Source organism: Talpa occidentalis, unplaced genomic scaffold (genome assembly GCF_014898055.3).
Source record: "Talpa occidentalis isolate TD23 unplaced genomic scaffold, MPIMG_talOcc4v2.1 talOcc4.15, whole genome shotgun sequence".
Taxonomy (NCBI): domain Eukaryota; kingdom Metazoa; phylum Chordata; class Mammalia; order Eulipotyphla; family Talpidae; genus Talpa; species Talpa occidentalis.
In genome coordinates this window covers 49,703,898-49,728,741 of record NW_023601543.1, presented here as the reverse complement: position 1 = coordinate 49,728,741, position 24,844 = coordinate 49,703,898, and positions in this window count along the sequence as shown.

Genomic DNA, 24,844 nt, shown 5'->3' with positions numbered 1-24,844 from the left:
ATCCACACCTCTGGTCTGTATACCACTTCTTGTATGCATAAATAAATAAATCTTTAAAAACTACTTGCTTGGCTATATGTATTTTTCTTTCTCTCCAATGTTTGCTTTGTATTTGCTCTGCTGTTTTTAGGATTTGTGTTTTGTGTGTCTTTCTCTCCCTCTGTGAAAATTTCCCAAAAGTCTAGGTTCCTGTCCTGTTGATCTTCTTCAGGCAGAACAGGTCCATTTCCTTCAGTTGTCTCTTATGGGGCCTTGGTTCCTATTCCACACCACTGGCTTCTCACTACCCTCTAGATACATAAGATGCCTGATACCTTATTCACATTTGAGGTCCAAAATACAGCATATATGCTAGGTGAGGGCTTTATAGTAGAAGCAGACTCTGAATGCTATCTGACACTGAGATGCCCACCACAGAAACCCCTTATCCTAGCTCTCTCCTGTATGGTTAACCATATATACTACTACAGGGATTTATCATTTTTTCTCTTAAATGCTACTTTTCTCTGACTGCACAAATAAATATGAATTTATTTAAAATTATGATTATGCCATCCAGGTTCACATCATTCATAAATTTGAACAATGTCTTTATTTAAATAGCCACTATAAATGTAAAGTAGTATAGAGCTGAATATAGAACACTGTTGTACTCCAATAGAGATTCCCACAAATTAATTACCTCTCCATCAAGATCAGTTGTTTAGCACAAACTGACTCAAAAGTCCACAACAACTTGGTTTCAGCAAGGTATTAACAACACCTGTCTGCATGCTGTCAGTAGCAACACTGTGAGATCCAGATGAAGAATAAGTTGTATCATATTTTGCAGTCACCATGGGAAATTATATTTGCATTATTTGCTTGTAGTGAAGATGAAAACTCTTGCCTGAGTTGCAACAAACTTTCTGTAATCAATTGTATTTTATCTTTTAAAATAATCACTTTTGGGGATTATAGAGCTCTGTAAGTTCCCACACATGTGTATATTCATTTAATCATTACTGCAATAAGCCTAAGACACAGTATCAATGACCACAAATTGTTCATTTTCTTTATGACTTCATAGTTACACACTCTCCCATCCCCACCCATTGGTAACTAATAGTCTTTTTCCTATACCTTTACTTCCATGAGAATATCATACAAATGGAATTGTTATGTCCCTTTTTATTTCTGACTTATTTTACTTATCATAATGTGTTTGCAAATTATCTCATGCTGCCACATGTATCGATAGTTGGTTCCTTTTTAAGCTTTTTTTTTTTTAAAGATTTATTTATTTATTTATACAAGAACCAGGGTATAGGCCAGATGCATGGGAAGGTGAGAGAATTCACCTGAGAAAGAGCAGGGAACAGAACAGGCAGACTGATGAAATACACTGCTGAGGGAAGCAGCAGGCATGACAGGAGAAGTCTGCTGTGCCGTGTGGGACCCTCGCTGACCGGCCGGGATCAAACTGGCACTGCAGAAGCTGTGGACAGCTTCACAGCACAGTGCTCAACTGCCTGCACCACAAGGGGAGGCCCTCCTTTTTATTCTTGAATAGTATCCAAGGTACGTATATATCACATTTGTTAATAATTCAGTTGTTTGTAGATATTTGGGTTATCTCAAGCTTTGGGTAATTTTGAGTAGGATTACCATAATTGTTCAAAGATAAGTTTTTGGATGAATATAAGTGTTAAATTCTTTGGGTTAAATACATATAAATGGGTCATATGGTAAGGGTATTTTTCAATTTTTTAAGAAATTGCCAAACTGTCTTCCAAAGTGATTGTATCATTTTCTATTTCTACTGCTTCATTTGGTTTTGGTGAACCAGTACTTGGTTCTGGTATCATCAGCCCCACTGGTTACAATCAGAGTCTTCATCTCTATATACCTGTAACAATAGATATATATTGATCAAGTGGTTTGTGGTTTTCATTTACGGCTATCTGTTTGTCCTTCTACTTTCACACATACCTTTTTAAAATTCATTCTGCTTAATGAATCCCATATCACTTATAGAATAAAAGGCAAATGCTTCAGGATCATACCAGAAGACTTTCATAAGCTGGTCCTCAAAGTCCTTTCCCAAACCAATCACCAAATATCATCATAGCTCATATTACCAGAAAACTTAAGTCTATCCCTTGTAGCTGAAATGGTGCCTCCATTTCATACTATTTTTACTATAAATAATAGCAGCTATACTTACTAAGTATCCATTACAGGCCAATCTACAGTATTTATATCATACTTGATCCACACAATATATTATCTCTACTTTACAAACTTAGAAATGAGAATTCAAATAAATGAAGTAAATTTTCCCAGGGTTACACAGTGAGTTTTTAAGCTAGAAATAAAACAAAAACCAGTATAGAACCCAAAATATTTATTCTGGTATTCAAGGCTTTTGATCTTCTCCAGGCTTTTGTTGAAAGGAAATTTCTGTAAGAAGTTGTGAACATAGGTTCTGTCTGGATATAAATTTCCTGGATTTGAATATTGACTTTGTCTCCTGCTGACTGTGGACTCTTGAGCAAATTACCAAACATCTCTTCGTGACAGTATCTCAACTGTTAAGTGGGGATGATGCTGATAATACTAATTTATCTAACAGCAGTTTTGTGAGGATTAACTAAGTTAATACATAACTGGGCTTCCCTGGTGGCACAAGGGGTTAAGTATCAGCACTATGAGGCTATCACAGCCACTGCAGCCTGAGTTGGATCCCCATCCAGGGAGCTAACCCACATAGCTCAGCAGACTTCTCCTGTCTTGCATGCTGCTCCCCTTAGCAGTGTATTTCAGTAGATCCGCCTGTTCTGCTCCCCACTCTGTCTCTGGCAAATCCTCTCACCCCCCACACCTCTAGCCTGGACCCCAGTTGTTTTAAGCATAAATAAATAAAAAAAAATCTAAACAAACAAACAAACAAAAATGCTTAGCACTATGATGGACAAGTGTTAACTTTCAATATTATTTTCTATCATACTTTTATTTTATGTTAATATTTTCCATGTGTGCCTCTCTTAATCAAGGCCCTGATGGTGGGGGTGGTTAAAATGGACCTGACTTAAGCAAGTCATGATATTGTTATTATTCACAGTCTTCTTTGGATTATGCTTGCTCTCTTGTGGAGATGGGAGTGAGGTGTCCTACTAACTTACTCTTTACACTAATATAAACATTGATTCTGATGAAACAAGATACACCCCAAAAATTCCATAGAACTTGGGCTCTCCAGATTTCTGACTTCTGGATTAGTTTCCAAGTTGGCACATTTGATTTCATCCAGACCCAAACACACGCAATACTGAGTTTAAATACAAGTAATGCTCAGTTTTCTACCTCTTTAGAGAAAGCAGACAGCAGTCTCCCAGTGTGATATGCCCTGAGATATCTATTGCTGTGGGAGGGAGAGCTAACAGGGAATAGGAATAGTCAGGAATAGAAATATCAGGGAACTGAACTGGAAAGATATTTGCAATGCTTTATCCCCAAAATATTGGGGATGAACTCAGCAGGAGAGCTATTATCTATTAAACCTGTACATTCTTTAACTCCATCTTTATAAGAACACAAAATAAAACAAACAAAAAAAATTCTCTAGCCTTTAGACTCAAGTCACGTGAGTATACTGATCTTTACCATTTTAAGTTGTTTTCCCCTTTTAACTTCATGATCAATCTTAGTAAGTTGACATTTTGGCTCACTGTATTATTCCCTGCCATCATCTTGGTTTAACTTAGGTTTATGCTAGATGGCTCAGCTAACATCTGAACTATCATGTATTTAGTAATATAATTGAAAAGGGATGGTGAGTTACTAGTACCTGGCTAACTTAGATCTTGAATAGCTGGTTGCTGTTGATAAGACCTATTATTATTCCCTGGGCCTTCTATCCAGGGCAGTTTGAAGTAACAAGGCATATTCTTTTTTTTTAAGATTTAATTATTCATACAAGAACCAGGGTACAGGCCAGAGGCGCGGGAGGGTGAGAGGATTCACCAGACACAGAGTGGGGAACAGAAAAGGTAGACTGATGAAATACACTGCTGAGGGGAGCAGTAGGGGAGACAGGAGAGGTCGGTCATGCTATGTGGGACCTGCGTTGCCTGGCCAGGATCGAACCAGCGCTGCAGAAGCTGTGAACAGCTTCACAGCAGTGCAGTCAACAGCCTGCATCACCAGTGGATGCCCCAAGGCATATTCTTTATGTCACAAATATTGTCATTCCTTCTAGAATGTTGCATTGGAATTGTTTCTTATAAGCAACAAATACATATCCACTTTACTGTTCCACTGTCTACCCTCATGGGAAAAACTCTAATCTTTATAGCCTCCTTGATCTAGACAAGATGTGACTCTAAAACCTGTCTTTGTATATTTGACTCATTTCTCTGATTCTGTGCTTTCTGTGTAAAGACCAACTTCTTGAGATGAGACACATTATGTCTTTAAGGGCTTGAAACCGGCAGAAGGCTCCCAGCAGAGCCAGAGGTGAGCTGGGAAGTTTGTCCATGCCAGGCAACTTCTGTCCCACAGTCCAAGCCCAGAAGGGGAAAGGGCACCCAAGGCCAGGGCAGACAGGGTGCACAGGGGAGTGTGTTTCCACATCACTATATTAGAACAGGGACCTTTCTTCAAAAAAGACTGCTTGAAACCTGCAGAAGTCTCCCAGCAGAGCCAGAGGTGAGCAGGGAAGTTCGCCCATGCCAGGCCCCTTCTGGCCAGCAGTCTGAGCCCAGAGAGGGAGCGGGCACCCAAGGCCATGACAGACAGGGCGCACAGGGGAGTGTGTCTCCACATTGCTATTTTAGAACAGGGAACTTTCTTCAAAAAAGACTGCTTGAAACTGGCAGAAGGCTCTCCAAGGAGGCAGAGAGGGAAGGTTCCTTGTGCAGTCAGAGGTGAGCTGAAGGCCCCCACAAGCCTGGTCCCCCCTGACAGGAAATTGGAGCCCAGAGGGGGATCCAGTTTTTTAGGAAACCAGAGTCCAATCCAGCTGCCCCACCTCTAGGGAAGTTTGTGGGACGTCAAGACACACCTTTGTAATTAAACACAGAAGGAGGAAATATTCTGTGACAGCAATCATTAACATACTCAAAGTACCACTGCCTCACTAGACTTCTGGCATAACAGTATTTGACTCGTTGGACCACCAGTTTCTGAAACCCCACAAAGAGCACACCAAAAAGATGCTGGTGGCACAGTGTCCCAATGCATATGCAAATTAGAAGACAGGCAGCAGGGAGAAGAAAAACTACACGCAACCTAGCAACTCCTCAGGAGAAAGACACCACAAAAAGAAAACCACCCACCAGATGGCAATGACAGTGACTTGGAAGAAATTTTGAGCCTTCCAGAAATATAATTTAAAATTGCTGTGATTCATGCAATTTGCAGCAATATGGATGGCGCTGGAAGGGATCATGCTCAGCGAAATAAGCCAGAAAGAAAAAGAAAAATAGCGGGATGTTCTCACTCATAGCAGGAATCTAGAAAACTTAAATAAGGGACCAGGAAAATGAATAACTCTAAGAAAGTGAAAATCAAAATCAACAAAAAACTATGAACCAGAGACAATTTGGGGTGGGGGGCAGGAGGAGGGATTGTGGTCAGAATGGGGGAGTTGCAATTGTATTGGAATAAAAAATAAAATTTATTATTCAAAATAAATAAATAAATAAATAAATAAATAAATAAATAAAATTGCAGTGATTAAAAAACTGACAGAAGTCATAAAGGAAAACAATGATAAGGGAAAAATAATCAACGATCAGAAGAATGAAACTGAGTCCCTAAAGAGGGGAGTAAAAGAATAGCAGGAGCTCAAAGAATTAATGGAGGTGCTAAAGAACTCCGGGAAAAGCAATGAAAGCAGAATAGATGAAATGGAAGAAAGAATAAGTACTCTTCAAGACACAGAAATAAAAAGAATCAAAACAGAAAAGGAAAGAGAAGTACAAAGGAAAAAGACCAAAGAAAGACTTTGGAACAATCTGACTCCATGAGAAAGGACATATAAGAGTTTTAGGAATCCCAGAAGGAGAGGAGAGAAGAGAGCCATAGGAACAGAGAAAATATTCAAGGAAATAATTGAACAGAACTTCCCAAAAATGAAGGAGCTGAAAATAGACATAAAGAAGCAAGAAGAACACCAAACTTCCATGATGAAAGGAAAAATACAGCAAGAGACATAACAGTAAAGCTCCCAATAACTCAAGACAAGGAAAAAATAATGAAGCTGATAAGAGGGAAGAAACAGATAACATTCAAAGGAAAACCAATCAGATTGACATCAGACTTCTCCAAAGAAACCGTACAGGCAAGGAGAGAGTGGAGGGACATAGTCAACAGACTCCAAGACAACAAATGCCAACCAAAAATACTCTATCCCACAAAGCTTTCCTTCCTCTATGAAGAAAGAATAACAACCTTCCCAGACAGACAGAAACTCTGGAATTTCATTATGACTAAACCCCCACTCCAAAAAAAAAAAATTACAAGGAGTCCTAAAACCAGAATCAATAGAGAGATGAATAGCAACGAAAGAAGGCCAAAAAAAAAAAGTTATTAAAAGAATAAATAAATAAAACCGGAGGAAAAACAAACACAATGGCAAATACAGATGCTAACATATCAATATTAACTCTAAATGTAAATAGACTAAACTGTTCAATAAAAAGACAGAGTTGCAGGCTGGTTTTAGAAACAAAACCAAACCTTTTGCTGTTTCCAGGAAACACATTTAACTACAAAAGATAAAAATACACTCAATGATAAAGGACAGAAAACAATCCTACAAGCAAATGGACCAAAAAAGAAAGCAGGAACAGCAATACTTATATCAGATAAAACAGACTTCAAATTCAAAAAGGTAAAAAGAGACCCCAACGGTAACTACATTATGATCAAGGGGACAATACTTCAAGAAGAAATAACACTCATTAACATATACTCACAAAATGAGGGAGCACCAAAATATATGAGACATCTATTATCATCACTGAAAACAGACATCAGAGAAAACACATATGTAGTGGGAGACTTCAACTCCTCTCTAACAACAATGGATAGATCAACGAGACAAAAAATAAGTAAAGACACTAAAGCTCTAAATAAGGATCTAGAGTGCTTGGGCTTAACAGACATCTACAAAACACTAAACCCAAAAAAAACCTGAGTACACATTTTTCTCAAGAGCACATGGATCATTCTCCAGGATCGAACACATACTGGGAAACAAGAGAAACATCAACAGATACACCAAGATCAAAATCATACCAACCATCTTTTCTGACCATGAAGGAATCAAACTAGAAAAAAAAAAAAAACATAAAAAGAAGGCAAGGAAATCTCCTACCTTATGGAGATTGAAACCCACACTACTGGACTACTGGAAGACCACTGGACTAATGAGGAGATCAAAGAATAAATCAAAAAAAAAAATCTTTGAGTTGAATGAAAAGGAGGACACCAATTTCCTAAATTTATGGGATGCAGCAAAAGCAGTAATCAGAGGAAAATATATAGCAATAGAAGCTCACATCAAGAAACAAGAAAGAACTCAAAGAAACAACCTAATCTCAAATCTCAAACAACAAGAAAAAGAACAACAACAACAACAACAATAACAAAAAAAACAAAAACCAGTAGAAAAAAAAGAAATAATAAAAACCAAAGCAGAAATAAATGAAATCAAAACTAAAAAAAAACATTCAAAAGATCAATGACACCAAAAGCTGGTTCTTTGAAAAAATAAATAAAATAGACAAACCCCTAGCCAGTCTCACAATGGAAAAACGGGAGAAAGCACAAATATAGGATCACAAATTAAAGAAGAAAAATCACAACAGACGCAGCAAAAATCCAAAGAATAATCAGAGACTACTATGAACAGATATATGGAAACAAGTTCAACAATCTAGAAGAGATGGACAAATTCCAACAACTCTACAATCACCCAAAGCTAGATAAAGAAGAAATAGAACACCTAAACAAACAATCACAAGAAGCAAAATTGAAATGGTAATAAAAAACCTTCCCAAAAACAAAAGCCCAGGACCTGGTGGATTTACAAATGAATTCAAACAAACATTCAGAGTCAAATTAGTGCCTATCCCTCGCAAACTCTTCCAAAAAATTTAGAAGGAAGGGATAATATCAAACACGTTATATGAAGCCAAAATTACACTAATATCAAAACCGAACAAGGACAACACAAAAAAAGAAAACTATAGACCAATCTCCCTAATGAACACTGATACAAAACTCCTCAATAAAATTTTAGCTATCAGAATCCAACAATGTATCCATAAGATAATTCACCACAACCAAGTAGGATTCATACCAGGGACACAAGGATGGTTCAACATCCGAAAAACCAATCAACATTATCCAACACATCAACAAATAGAAAAATAAAAATCATATGATAATATCAATAGATGTTGAAAGAGCTTTGGACAAAGTATAACACCCATTCATGCTAAAAGCCCTTGAAATTCTTGGGATACAAGGAACATACCTCAGCATCATAAAGGCCATGTATGACAAGCTGACAGCCAGTATCATTCTCAATGGTGAAAAGCTGAAAGCAATTCCATTAAGATCTGGAACAAGACAAGGATGTCCACTCTCACCACTGCTTTTCAATATAATTCTGAAAGTCCTAGCTAGAGCAATAAGACAAGAGAAAGACATACAAGGAATCCAAATAGGAGAAGATGATGTCAAAATATCACTATTTGCAGGTGATATGATAATATTTATAGAGAACTCCAAAAACTCCACAGAAAAACTAATTAAACTAATCAGTTTAGTAAAGTGGCAGGTTACAAAATCAACATGCAAAAATCAGTAGCCTTCCTACACACAAACAATAAATCTGAAGAAGAAGAAATAAAAAAAAAATCCCTTTTATTATTCAAAGAAAAAAAAAATCAAATACTTGGGAATAAATCTAAAAAAAAAAAGGTAAAGGACCTATACAAAGAAAACTACAAAACACTGTTAATAGAAGAAGACACAAAGAAATGGAAAGACATCCCCTGCTCATGGATTGAAATAATTAACATCATCAAAATGGCCATCCTACCAAACACAATATACAGATTCAGTGCTATTCCAATAAAATTTTCATGACATTCTTCAAAGAAATAGAACAATTATTGATGAAATTCATATGGAATCACCAAAAAACCAAATAGCCAAAGCTCTTCTGAAAAAAAAAAAAAAAAAAGAAGGGAATGGAGGCATCACACTCCCAGACTTCAAACTATACTACAAAGCCATTATCATAAAAACTGCATGGTATTAGAACAAGAACAGATGCAAAGATCAATGGAATTGAATAGAAAATACAGGAATAAACCCGCAGATTTATGGTCAACTAATATTTGACAAAGGATCAAAGAATATGCACTGGAGCAAAGAAAGGCTGTTCAATAAATGGTGCTGGGAAAACTGGGTTGCTACATGCAAAAGAATGAAGCTTGACCACTACCTCACACCATGTACAAAAACCAACTCAAAATGGATTAAAGAACTAGACATAGGACCTGAAACCATAAAATACATAGAAGGAAATATAGGTGAAACACTACATGACATGCACCTCAAATACATTTTTACAGACACATCACCCAAAGCAGTGAGAGTGAAGGCAAAGATAAACAGCTGGGACTACATCAAATTAAAAAGCTTCTGCACAGCAAAAGAGACAATTAACAAAACAGAGAGAAACCCCACCAACTGGGGGAACGTTTTTGCACACAACACTAATGATAAAGGACTGATCACAAAAATCTACAAAGAGCTGATGAGACTCAACAAAATCAAAGAAAATAATACAGTCAAAAAATGGGCAGAAGAGCTAAAAAGGAACTCCTCCAAAGAGGAAAAGCAAATGGCCAACAGGCATATGAAAGAATGTTCAACATCACTTGTAATCATGGAAATGCAAATCAAAACTACAATGAGATACCATCTCACACCAGTGAGAATGGCACATATTAAAAAAACTAGCAACAACAAATATTGGTGAGGTTGTAGAGAAAAAGGAACTCTCCTTCACTTCTCGTGGGAGGCAAGCTGGTCCAACCACTATGGAGAGCTTTGTGGAGATTTCTTGAACTACTAAACATAGAGCTTCCATATGATCCAGCAATTCCACTCCTAGGTATTTACCAAAATGACACTGAAACATCAATCCCAAAGGGCACCTGCACCCCTATATTTATAGCAGCACTATTTACAATAGCTAAGCTATGGAAACAGCCCAAATGCCCAAAAATAGATGACTGGATCAAGAAGATGTGGTACATATACACAATGGAATATTACTTAGCAATCAAAAAATATAAACACATGCAGTTTGCAGCAACGTGGATGGAGCTAGAAGGGATCATGTTCAGTGAAATAAGTCAGAAAGAAAAAGAAAAATACCGCATGGTCTCACTCATAGCAGAAATTTAGAAAACCTAAACTAGAGACCAGGAAAAAGACTAATCAATATGAAGTAAAAATCAAAATCAACAAAGCAACTATAAACCAGAGACACACTGGGGAGGTGTGAGGGGCTGGGAAAGGAAGGACTAGAGTCAAAATAAGGAGGGGTGCAATTTTATGGGGAATATAACCAAAATGAAAATGCATATGTTGTCCAAAGATGAAAAATATGTAAGAATTATATAAAATAAAATATTTAAATAAAAAAGACACATTATTTCTTTAATTCCACTATTGGAAATTGATAATTGGTTATAATTAGATGAGAATGGATATGGGAATGACGGGTTGGGAGGACAGTGTAACTGAGTCAAACTTGAAGACACCTGGTCCACCATCGTAGTAGGAGTTCAGGATCCATTCCAATGCTACTGTCAAGAGATCTTTCCATAATACTTTAACTGAGAGGGGAGAAATTATTTGAGCATCAGAATACTTGGGTTTCAGATCCTAACCAATTCCTAGTTGTGTGAAATTGGACAAGACATAATCTCTTTTAGTCTCTGATTCTCCTATAAAATTGTGGTAATACATGCTTCATAAGGTTATAGTGAGTACAGAACACAATGATTGGATATAAAAGCATTTTACTTGTTCATCCTTCCATAATACCTATTGGGAACTGGACATGAAATTCCCCATTTAATTAACAATATATCCAGCAGCTCAGTATAACAGAAAGAAAAGATAGAATCATTGAGCCCTGTGTAGTACTCTGCCCTGTGATCTGATTCTTCAGAGCCATTTGAGGTAATATTTACTTAAGAAACCACTCTTGAGCAATCAAATTCTAAAGCTGCAGTAAGTTTTTCCCTCTCAGGATGTGTTTTCCCCCCCTCAGGATGTGTTAAGAGTATGTTATAAGAGTCAGAATTATCAAAAATAAAAAAATAAAAATGAATTACAGAGTTCTAGCCATGCCTCATCATTTACTACTTAAGGGACCTTATGCAAATTATATAATTTTCAGTCCTCAGTATCTACAATGTGGATAATAATGGGAAAAATATGTTTAAAACACTGAGAATAATGCATCACACATTATAAGTGCTATGGAAATTTTCAGTTTTATTGTAATCATTGCAATCTTGGTCAAAATGCATTGTTCTCATGTGTTATTAGCTTGTGACACTCTTACCACTACTTGACTGGAAATGTGTACAGTGCAAATAACACATACTCATTGTAAAAATTTCAAAGAATAATACATGAATAAAATAAAGAATTAAAATCTTATTTATTCTCTCCCTGACATAATCACAGTTTTCTTCTGTGAATTTATAGTACCTTTGAAAAATATATATGTGATCATGCCATACATATGGTCCAATCACTGTACCTTTTCACTTAACAAATAATCATAGCAGCTTTTCTTGCAAAGTCTCACTTTTTAGGTTCAAAATTTCTGAGACCACTCATATGATTATTGTTAATATTTTACTATAAGTAATTGAAAATATACATGTATGCATATAAAAACCACACAAACTAACTGTATCACAGCCATATCAACTAATTTTTGAAAAAAAAATATTATTCTTTTATATCTGAAACACATTGTTTATTTAACCTAAAGATCTATCTATGATTTAAAAGAGCCAATACTAAAACTCTGGGATCCAAAAGGGATCCAGTGACTTACAAGACAGTAACCTGTGATGCTACCAAAAAAGTTTTTCTGGATCTGTGTTTGATGTAAGATGATAGACACTGGTGGGTTCTAATGGTTTACACAAGTAATTTCTTGTACTGACCTTGGATACTAGATATAATTAACCTCTTGTTTGGAAACAAGACTTTACAGAGACCCAAGCACTTCGGAGGTAGAAAGGAAGAAAGGGAGGGAGGAATACAGCCACCTCAGAGTCTACTCAGAGCACTGCCAAAGCAAATTTATTATGGGAGAGATCCTGAGGATTTAGTTATGAGAAGATATTTGAATACTGAAAACTTTGCAGTTCCTGCTGAGGCTTAAAGTGAACATTGATAAAAGGCATGAAGCATTGCCTTTTTCTTTTATATTACAAATCAAAAAGTAGTAAAACAAAAAAAAAATATGTGTCACACTCTGCATATAACCTGGCAATCAAGATGTAGTTAGAAGTTATAGACACATGTTATTACAGGAAAATATGTGATTCATACTTCTTATGTTTTTAGCCCTGAATAACTCATAGCAAGAAGTCAAATTAACCTAGATACTAAAGTGCATCCTGTCTAACATTCTACCTTAAGAAAACACAAAACGAAATCCCTGGATAAAAATGGTGTCCTTGAACAGTACTTCCTGGATTTATGGATTTCACATACCAATAAATTTTAAGGGGACAGTCATGAGGTCATCCGTTTTTGTTTCGCCAATTAAGGGCATTAAAACAACAATGTTACTTCTACTGATTCCACCATTTCCTAAGTTAAAGGACATTTCAACACGAAAACGTAGATATGATTAATCTCAGTAAAGCCATTTATTTTAGGCAGATAAATTAATTTTATGAAAGCTTACAACATATCTATATTTTCTCTTTCAATTCTTTATGGGCCAGTACAAACATAGACACTTATCTCTTGAGCTCAGTATTCACATATATCAGATGAAATTATGTTCCTAACAATCTTACCAGTTGAAACTTCAATCATGTTTCCACATAATGTAAAGTTCTTCTATTGCAATATCTGAATGTTATCACTTCCTCTATCCTCAAAAGGGAATTTTTTGACTATCATACCCTTTATTTATTTATTTTTTTGTTTATAAAAGCACTGGGTACAGTCAGAAGCATGGGAGGGTGAAAGAATTCACCAGAGTCAGAGCGGGGAACAGAACAGGCCGACTGATGAAATACACTGCTGAGGGGAGCAGCAGGCGGCAGGAGAGGTCTGCGTACGGACTATCATACCCTTTAGAGCAAATCTTCAAATATTGTGAAAAAAATATAGTCACTCACTATGTCATTTAGGGTCCTGATAGGAAACAGAGTGAATACTCTTTGAGTTGAGTTTAATAGAAAGATAAGCCTATTTACAGAAAATGTAGACAAGGTATGTAGTATCTAGGGGGCTATAATAGTAGGTTGCTGAACCCAGCCCCCTCCAAGATAGAACAGATGAAGAGGGAATCTGAAACTGCAGCTATGATACAATCCCCCTCTTAATGGAGGAAATAGGGAATAAATACCTTAAATTCACTACTCTTTCTCTCTTATTTCCTTACAAGTAACTCATTCAACAAACCCAGTAGAAACTCTATTTGAATCACTCTTCTAATGAACAGATGAGTGTAGGGCATGTATCTGAATGGGCAAACAAAAAGTATCCAACCTGTTCATAACACATTTACTTTTGTTTAATTCTAAGAATGTCAGAGAAAATAATGACCTGCCCAGTGTTACACAAAATCAAGCACCAGAGCCAGCGAATTATTTTATCTCATAAAATTCATTTAAGTTGTTTGGATTACTTTTATAATTGATAGATTTTTCCAGTAGCTGCATGTCTTTTTCAAAATAATACATCATTGCTATATTAAATAGTATTGTTAAAAGTGGACATGCTTCTCATGTACCTGATTTTAGGAAAATAATTCAGTTTTTCATCATTGATTATGATTTCATTGTGGTGGAGCATATGTCTCCTTTATTGTGTTAAGGTGTATTTCTTATAGCCCCACTTTTTGGAAGAGTTTTTATTTCAAATGGATGTTCTACCTTAATCAAAGGCTTCCTCTGTGTTTATTTATATGATGTTTGATTTTCATCTTTTCTTTTGCTGATGTAGTGACTTACAATGACTGATTTGTGTATGCTGAATCATCTTTGCATCTCTGGAATAAAATATTTTAATGAATTGTTGAATTTTGTTTAATTCATTTTGCTATTTTTTTTCTAAAATTTTGTTGAGGGTTTCTGCACCTATGTTCATCATGGATATTGGTTTAATGCTATTAAAGATAGAAGGTGAAAGACATTTCAATGAAATGTCTTCAAGACATTGTTAAAAAAAATTAGAAGACACATAGAAATGGGAAGATACTACCTTCTGGATTGTAAGAATTAACTTTGATAAAATGTCCAGCATACACAAAACAATAAATAGATTAACTGTAATCCTTATAAAAGATTTAAATTTGGGACCTCCAGGGTGGTACAGGCTGTTGAGTGCTGTGCTGTGAAGCTGTCTGCAGACTCTGCAGTGCCGGTTCAATCCCAGCCAGCCAACGAAAATCCCACATGGTGAAGCAGAACTCTCCTGTCTTGCCCGCTGCTCCCCTCAGCAGTGTATTTCTTCAGTCTGCCTGTTCTGTTCCCTGCTCTGTCTCTGGTGAATCCTCTCACCGTCCCACACATCTGGCCTGTACCCAGGTTCATGTATAAAAATAAATAAATCTGTAAAAAAAAAAAGATTCAAATGACATTCCTCCAAGAAATATAGAAAATAGTGAAATTTATATGGACAAATTAAATACTCCAAATAGCCAAAGGAAATGAGGAAAATGAACGGAGTTTGTGATATAACACTCCCAGATTATAAACTATGCTAAAAAATTAGGTAATCAAAGCTGTATGTTGTTGGAGTAAAAATAGACACTTAGGATAAAGGAATATATTTGAGCCCAGAAATAAACCCACACTTACATAAACAGTTAATATTATCTATGTTACAGAAGCCATGAGTAAACAATGAAGAAAGAACTCACTTTAGAAAAACTGGAATGTCAAATGCAAAAAAAAAGAGAAAAGAAACTAGACCATCCTTAAACAAAATAAGTAAAAATGAACTCAAAATGGAATAAATACTCAGATGTAAATCTGAAAGCCATGGAATATGAAAAAAAAAATTAGCAAAACACTCCGAGATGTTGGCTTCATGTATATATTTTGGGACTTGATTCCAACAGCAAGGGAAACAAAATTAAAAGTAAACATATGGAACTACATCAATTTAAAAAGCTCCCACACGCAAAAAGAACTATCATTAAAACAAAAAGACTTTTCTACCAAATGGGAGAGAATGTTTGTACAATGTACATCTAACAAGGCACGGATTCCAAGATCTAAAAAGAACATTTACATCTCAACAAAAAGAAAACAAATAACTAACTAAAAAAATAGAAGAAGAGCTAAATTCACACTTCCTCAAAGTGTGAATTTGGCCATAGAGGTGGCCAAAAGGCACATGAAAAAAAAAAAAAAGTTAGGGGCCTCCCTGGTGGCGCAAGGGGTTAAGTCTCAGCACTATGAAGCTATCCATAGCCACTGCAGCATTGTTCAATCCCTGGCCAAGGAGCTAATCCACATAGCACAGCAGACCTCTCTAGTTTCCCCCACTGCTCCCCTGAAGGGTGAATGATTATCAGGCCATTCTGCCCTCCCACCATTAGGATTGCATGCCTAATGGCGGACACTTGCCTTTCCTGGCACTACATCCCCTAAGTAGTGTATTTCAGTAGATCTGCCTGTTCTGCTCCCCACTGTGGCTCTGATGAATTGTCTCACCTCTTTGCACCTCTGGCCTACACCCTAGCTCTTCTATGCATAAATAAATAAATCTTTAAAAAAAGTTAAACTTTACTTCAGTGAAATGCAAATCAAAACAACAATGACATATCACCTTATAACTGTGCTAATGGCCCATATCCAAAAGGTCAAAAACAAGTGTTAGTGAGGGTTTGTTGAAAAATTGACCTTCATACATGGTTAGTAGGTGTATAGACTGATACAATCCAGCTTCTATATAAAATAGTATGGAGGGTTCTCAATATATTAAAAATAGATGTACGATATATTCAGCAATTCCACTTCTAAGTATCTACCCAAATAATGCAAAGATACTAAATCAAAGTGATATATGTACTCCTATGTTCATTGCAACACTATTTACAATAGCCAAGTTATGGAAACAACCTAACTGCCCAACAACATATGAGTATATTAAGAATATGTGGTATACATGCAGATGGATACTACTCAGGTATTTTAAAAAAAGATGAAATTTTGGCACTTGTGACAGTATGCATGAAACTCGAGGCGATTATGCTAAGCCAAATAATTACATATGTAAAAAGAAAAATACCGCTTATCTTCACTCATATATAGAATGTAAAGATACAAAACAATGGAACAGAAAATAAAATAAACTGAGAAACAGTTAGCAGACTTTTCAATAGCACAGATCCCAGTATTATTTCTCATTATCCATTCTGATCACTTTTCTTTTAGTAATATAATCATCCCTAATGTCAGCTGAGTACATGGTTATCCAACTAGAGGTAAATTTTCCTGATGTCCCTTGCAGCTAAATTTGGCATGTAATTAAGTTCTGACTAATCCACTGCAAGTCAACACTTATGTAGGGAACTTCCGATCATCTTAAAGATAAATCTTTTGTCACATTTCTTCATTTGTCTTATGGTCTTGAATTAAGTGGCAGTGGTTTGATTTAAATCATTCAGATGAAGAAAACATTCCAAGAAATTTTAAATTGATTAAATGGAAGAGTCCAAATTGTCTTATGCCCAGAAAAAATGGCTCATAGAACAGATTTATTCCACCACCTTCACCTCTAAAGATTTCCCCATGGACCCAACACATGGATCTATGTGGCTCATCAGTATGAACCACTCACCCTTTGGACAGTTACAGGAGATAAAAGTTTCTGACTTAATTAATCCTCTGTATTTTTAGTCTTTTTTTGTTTTAATAGCAACTTATTACCTTAACTAATACATGGCTGTATTTTAAGACTTTACATAATATTTCTGAGAATAAAATGTCCCATGATGACATTTTAGTTGATATAGTATCTTTGTTATAGGATCTTTGTGCCCGCACAATGCTTTCCCTACCTAAAGACAACTCAAAGCAGAGACCAGGGAAATGGGAGGGAGAATGGCAAAATGTCAATTTTCACAAAGGCCAAGGTATTACATAATTAACTCTGGGCCATTTTCTGGAGATGTACCAAGTGGAATCTGAACTGGTGATTTTTTTTTCTCTTTGGCAAGACTTTAAAAATCAGTTGGAATTAGCCAACAGTCTTATTCCATATTTCACTAACAGTCTTTTAACACAGTCACTATATGGCTTTGGAAATCTTATGAGAGAAAAAGTGAAGTGGAATTTATCCTCTCCTTACACCTAGTGATTTCATGCATAATGGTTACATGACAATAATATAGTTTTTAAGCACACGAGTTCTAAAGCCAGACTGCCTAGGTTGGAATGCTGACTCTTGCATATATCAATTGTGTGAATTTGGCCAATTATTTTACCTGAACTTTATCATGTGTAAAATGAATATATATTAACATCTAGCTTACATATTTATTATGTTAATCCACTGAAAGTATTTAAATGTTAATGTTAAAATTATTGTATTATATAGTAATTGAGGTAGTTCAGGCGTCCACATTTTACAAACTTATTTCCTGATCTATCCATTGCTTCCATATACAGCACTGCTTTAACTATTAATGTCCATGGGAATAAACACTAGGGATTAGTACTCAAAAAATTAACCACTCCCCCATGTCAACTTTTACCATAATTTTATAATCTATCTGGTGGGATACTGATGCAAAATCTAAGAAGGATATTAATTTGGAGGATGGAACTAATAGGTTTCCCTCGATCTTTATAATTTGGAGTTCACACAGAACTATAGATTTGAGGGCCTGATTGAAACTGATTAGTAAATTACTTCACCAGTTGTATTAATTTATTATTTACAATATTCTTACTTTTAAAAAGGATTTTAGGAAGTTTACAATAACATAAATAAAGTAAATATGTATAATGAGAGTAAAAGAGATAGTGAGGATAATGAAAAGGTGGATGGATGGAAACTGAAACAGAAACTTCCAGAATAACTCTGAGCATATGAATAGTCAAGGTAAAAAGATAATGAAACAAGATACAGGACATTTTATTAATGAAAGGAAACCACATTCCATCAGGAGAGAAATTCTTTCCTACCTCTATGCAGAATTTTATCTGGCCAGTCCTTATACATGACATTCAGTATCATCATGGTATCCTGAATAGCAGCAGTTTTACAAGCAATGTAGGAATAATATATATATATATATAAACACTATTTCTTTTAGTTATTTTGGGTTAAAATGATTAAAGATAGAGTTAAATTATAGTAAAATAAGAAATCTGAATTAATACAATATTTCTGAAAATACAAAATGAAAAAATATTTGGCATATATTAAATGTCTGCTAGGGCCTCCCCGGTGGTGCGGTGGTTGAGAGCTGGGTTGGGAAGCTGCCCACAGCCTCTGCAGTGCCGGTTCGATCCCTGGCCACTGGGCAAAGGTCCCACATGGCACGCAGACCTCTCCTGCTGCCCGCTGCTCCCTTCAGCAGTGTATTTCGTCAGTCTGCCTGTGCTGCTCTCCGCTCTGGCTCTGTACCCAGTGTTTTATAAATAAATAAATAAATCTTAAAAAAATAAATGTCTGCTAGACACTAAGCACGGGTCTAGAGAACATTATTCTTAAAAAAAAAATCTATAAAAAAGTATACTTTCTATTCATAATTTACTTAAGTATGTTGTATTTATTTGTTCACTGAATATAATTATTGAGAAACTATTATATGCCAAGCATTCTTCCAGGTGTTGGGAAAATAGCAGTGACAAAATGCTAAACTCTGAACTCATATTGCTCATGTTCCAAAATGGTTGCACTAAAAATCAGAAGCTGTGATTATAAGTAGCAGACTGTGGTCAGAGATGAATGATATTTTGTGCTACATCAAGGAGATTAAAGTATCATTTTGTAGGTTTCATCTTATAAGCAACCAGCTTTTTCTTTAGTGCGTTTAACTGAGAAAATTAGAATGACTGCTCCTTTTCTTTCATTTTATATATTTTTACATTATTTTTCATTTTTTTAGAATGTATGCATTTTACAGGGACTCCTACTTTTATTTGCATTCTTTATGAAAAAAATCAGTTGTTTACTAATGTAAATGTACACAAACAAAAATTATCAGCCATTACAAGAGTGATGTTAATTGAAACACTATTTATAAAGATTTATTTATTTATGCATACAAGAACTGGGGTATAAGCCAGAGGTATGGGAGGTGGGAGGATTCACAGAGAGATTGGGGAGCAGAACAAACAGACCCATGGAAATACACTGCTGAGGGGAACAGCTGTGAGACAGGAGAGGTCTGCTGCACCATGTGGGTTCTTCCTGGCCAGCTGGGGATCAAACTCTTGCTGTAGTGGCTGGCAGTAGCTTGATAGTGTTCTCATTAACCCTTGCACTACCAGGAAAGCCCCGGAACACTATTTAAATAAAGGGAGCATTTAGCCACATGTGAGTTACTTTTGCAGTGATTTTATTAACAAATGATATTTTAAATGATTAAAATGAATATAATCATTTCCCTTACTATAAAAATGGTGTTTGAGCATTGAAAAATATATAAAATACAGGCACATATAAAATAGAAAGTGAATATGTTCTTTAAATCCCATCCCCACACTAAAATAACAGTATTAGCTGGCATATATACTTTCAGATATTTTTAACAATATGAAATGAATGTACAGGAATAACATGTATATTTTTATCATTTTTTTTTTAGGAACAATTCTATACACAGTTCTCTATGAAAATAACCAAACAAGCATTAATTTTAACTCCTTCATGAACCTCTTGGCATGTAAGAATCTTAATTTATGCATCAGTAGACTGACATGTATTAAATACTTCATAAATTCAAACTAGTTTAGAGATCACAGGATCTACCCAAATTAAAATATAATAACAAAATACATTGATCGTAGTTTACATTTAAAGAGTACCAGAATGCATTCAGAGTCATTATCTAATCTCATTATCTTCGAAAGATTTCTGGAGAAAAATAGAAGCATAACCTATTTAAAACAACTCCCCTCAGCAGTGTACTTGGGTCCTTCTGCCTGCTCTGCTCCCCGCTCTTTCTCTGGTGCATCCTCTCACCCTCCCGCGCATCTGGCCTGTATCCCGGTTCTTGTATAAATAAATAAACAAACAAACAAACAAATAAATAAATAAATCTTAAAAAAATAAAAAAAAATATATTTTTATACAAGAACCCGGGTACAGGCCAGATGCGCGGGAGGATGAGAAGATTCAGCGGAGACAGAGCAGGGAACAGAACAGGCAGAATGACGAAATATACTGCTGAGGGGAGCAGCAGATGAGACAGGAGATGTCTGCATCGCCATGTGGGATTCTCGCCAGCCAGACAGGATGGAACCCGCACTGTAGAGGCTGCGGACAGCTCTCAGTGAGGTGCTCAACCGCCTGTGCCACCAGGGAGGCCCTAAAACAACTCTTGATGGAAGGAAAGATTGTAAATAAATAAACAATAGGGCCTCCCTGGTGGCATAAGGGGTTAAGCACAGCACTATGAAGCGACCCGCAGCTTCTGCAGCATAAGTTCTATCCCCGAGCCATGGAGCTACACACATGGTGCAACAGACCTCTCCTGTCTCACCCGATGCTCCCCTCAGCAGTGTATTTCAGTCAGACTATCTGTTCTGTTCCCCACTCTGTCTCTGGTGAATTATTTCACACACACACACCCCTACCCCATACCTCTGGCCTGTACGCCAGCTCTTATATTTGTAAATGATCTTTAAAAAATAAAATAAAATAAAATATAGTCTAAGGAATTATAATAATAATCCTCAAACCTTGATGTGAAAAAACTTTAGTTTGTGTAGTTATGCTCTAAATTCCTCGAGAGTGGACACCTCTTTTGTTTCCTCCAAGATAGTTCTACCATTTTCATTTTGCCTAGCTGGAAGGAAAGATAATTCTGATAACATTAGAAGATCTTATAGTTCAGAAAAAAAGATAAAACAAATATAATGAGGTTATCTAAAGGAATAGGCAGGCAAAGGAGAAAAAAAATCACAGGAAAAATGACAATTAAGAATTAAAGCACCCCAAATCCTCTGCTCTAATAACTCTTATGCCATAATCCATACATTTTACTAATCTGTTGTAATTTGGGGGAGAATAGTTAACACAGTTTGTTATGGAAATGAAGGTGAGGAAATAAGCAACATGATTGACTATTTCATTTGAAGACAAAGTATTCAAAACTCCACCCTGAATTGGGAACATGGTCCAAAGTGAAGTGGACCATGAAATAAAATACAACCTTAGCCTACGTGGAATGAACTTGGGTAAGGGAATATATCAAAATTGCATAAGGGAAAACAGAGTCCAGATTCTTTTTTTTTTCTTTTGGTTTTCACATCTTTTATTTATTAACATTCTTCAAATATAGAAAGTAAAGGGGTAAAAAGAGTTTTACATAATAGAGTTCAGGTTCTTGAATCAAAATTGCTCACAGCAACTGAAAATTTGTTCCATTCCACTTAAAACTCTCAAGTCACAAAAAAATAAATTCCATAAGAAATAATGAGTTTCGAAATGAAATTTCTGTGGTGGTGGTGGGCGGGAAGAGATGCAGGTAAATTTGAGCAGAAATCAAGGATTTACCCAGATTATATATGAGAAGGTAAATGCCTTTGATTAGGCCACCCATTTTGAATCTGTGAACAATTAAAAATACATTTTGACAAATGTGCAAAATTAGTACAGCCATAAGTGGAAAGAAACAAAGAAGTACAGAGGGTACTGCAAGAAATAGGAAGTATCCATTCTTGGAGAAAATATGGTGCAAAACCTGAAAGAATAAGTTTATCAGTGTTTCAAACTGTAGAAGTCATTACATAGAAAACCAATTCAATTAGCAAGACTTCAAAGACTAGATGATAGGGGCCTCCCTGGTGGCACAAGGGGTTGAGTGTCAGCACTATGAAGCTGTCAACAGCCACTGCAGCACATTTTCAATCCTTAGCCTGGAAACTAACACTCATGGCACAGCAGACCTCTCCTGCCCCACATGTTGCTCCCCTCAGCAGTGTATTTCAGTGTATCTGCCTGATCTGCTCCCCACTCTGTCTCTGATGAACCCTTTCACAATCCCACACACAAACCTCTGGCCTACACCCCAGTTCTTGTATGCATAAATAAACAAATCTTTTTTTAAAAAAGACTAGATGATAAAAAAAAAAAAACTAATGTGATAAAAAGGGAGGTTGAGGAAGAGGAAAGTTGCCATAAAAGAGGACAATAAGAAAGGAAAGCTCAAAACCCTGCTACCCTCCCCTACCCACAAAGCCAGCACAGTCCGATGTACAGAAGGGAGGGAAAAAAACAACTACAACAACAACAACAACAACAAAAATCAATCACAAACTAGAGATCAAGCAGGACAGTGAGTGGAAATGAACTATTGCAGGCATTGCACCCTGCAAATGGGAACTGTGGAGAACCATGTGGGAATTGCCATGGAGGTGAGCAAACAGCAACAGGTGCAATTACAGGAAGGTAAGGATTCTGTGGAGAGACCTGCAAATAGCCCAAGACCATCCAGTAAGATTGTGTGGAAAAGTGCCCATGCACTTGAAAAGCATACCCTGATTGCAGCTGCCCAGTTCCCACACTTTCACCTACGTTCCTGGTGAAATGCACTGGAACCATCACTGAAGTGAATGACCATCACTGAGTAATTAAAAAAAAAAAAAAAAAGGTGCCAGACACACAATATTTAAGAGAGAGAGCTCTGCATCTGGACCTCACCAAAAATGTGTGGAACTGAGAAAGGGCTGTCCCCACACAGAGGTGAGCTAAAATCCACACACAAGCCAGGCTCAGCAACTGGCCTCAAGTTGGAGCCCAGAGGGGGATCCTGGGGTTGACCAAAGGTGCAGGGGAGTGCCTCCTGGACACTCCATCTTTGAAACAGGGAGCTTCAACTTGGGACCTCGCCAAAACTGTGTGGAACTGAGAAAGGGCTGCCCCAGCAAACAGAGCTTCCAACATCCCAGAAGCAGCTCACTAAAGAGATGCCAGCCAGTACCAGTGACAGTGTCCCAACATATAGGACAAATCAGAAAACAAGCAACAGGGAGAAGAAAAACTACAAGCAACCAAGCAAGTCCTCAGGGAAAAGACACACCACAAAAAGAAAATCTACCACCATAATGCAACAACAGTGACTTGGAAGAACTTCCCAGTCTTCCGAATAGAGAATTTAATATTGCCATGATTAAGAAACTGAAAAAAGTCAAAAATGATATGGGGGAAATAATCAATGATCAGAAGGAAGAAATTGTGTCCCTGAAGAGGGAAGTGAAGGAAATGATGGAAATCAAAGGATTAATAGAGGAGCTACAGAACTCTGGGAAAAGCAACCAAAGCAGAATAGATGAAATGGAAGAATGAATAAGTACTCTGGAAGACACAGAAATAAAATCAACCAAAACAGAAAAGGAAAGAGAAGTACAAAGGAAAAATAATGAAGAAAGACTTCGGCAACTATCTGACTCCATGAAGAAAGGAAATATAAGAGTTATCAGGATCCCAGAAGGAGAGGAGAGACACATAGGAATAGAGAATATATTCAAGGAGATAATGGAAGAGAACTTCCCAAGTATAAAGAAGGAGCTGAAAATAGACACACAGAAGCAAGAAGAACACCAAACTTCCATGATGAAAGGAAAAATACAGCAAGACACATAATAGTAAAGCTCCCAAGAATCCAAGACAAGGTAAAAAAATAAAACTGGCAAGAAGGAAGAAACAAATAACATACAAAGGAAAACTAATCAGGCTAACATCAGACTTCTCCAAAGAAACACTATGGGCAAGGAGAGAGTGGAGGGACATAGTCAACAAACTCCAAGACAACAAATACCAACCAAGAATACTTTATCCCACAAAACTTTCCTTCCTCTATGAGAAAGAATATGGGCCTTCCCAGACTAACAGAAAATCCAGAATTTCATTACAACTAAACCCCCACTCCAAAAAATATGACAAGGAGTCCTAAAACCAGAACCAACAGGAGATGAATATGGACAAAAGAAGACAAAATATAAAAACCACAGAAAAGACAAACAAAATGGCAAATACAGACGCCAGCATATAAAATTTAACTCTAAATGTAAATGGACTAAACACCATAAAAAGACACAGAGCTGCAGGATGGATTAAGAAATAAAACCCAAGGGCCTCCCTGGTGGTGCAGCAGGTTGAGCAAAGTGCTTTGAAGCTGTCTGCAGCCTCTGCAGTGCGGGTTTGATTCCCGGATGGCTAGGGAGAATACCACATGGTGCAGAGAACCTCTCCTGCCTCATTTGCTGCTCCCCTAAGCAGTGTCTTTGGTCCTACTGCCTGTTCTGCTCCCCGATCTGAGTCTGGTGAATTCTCTCACCCTCCAGCAACTCTGTCTGACCTGTACCCCAGTTCT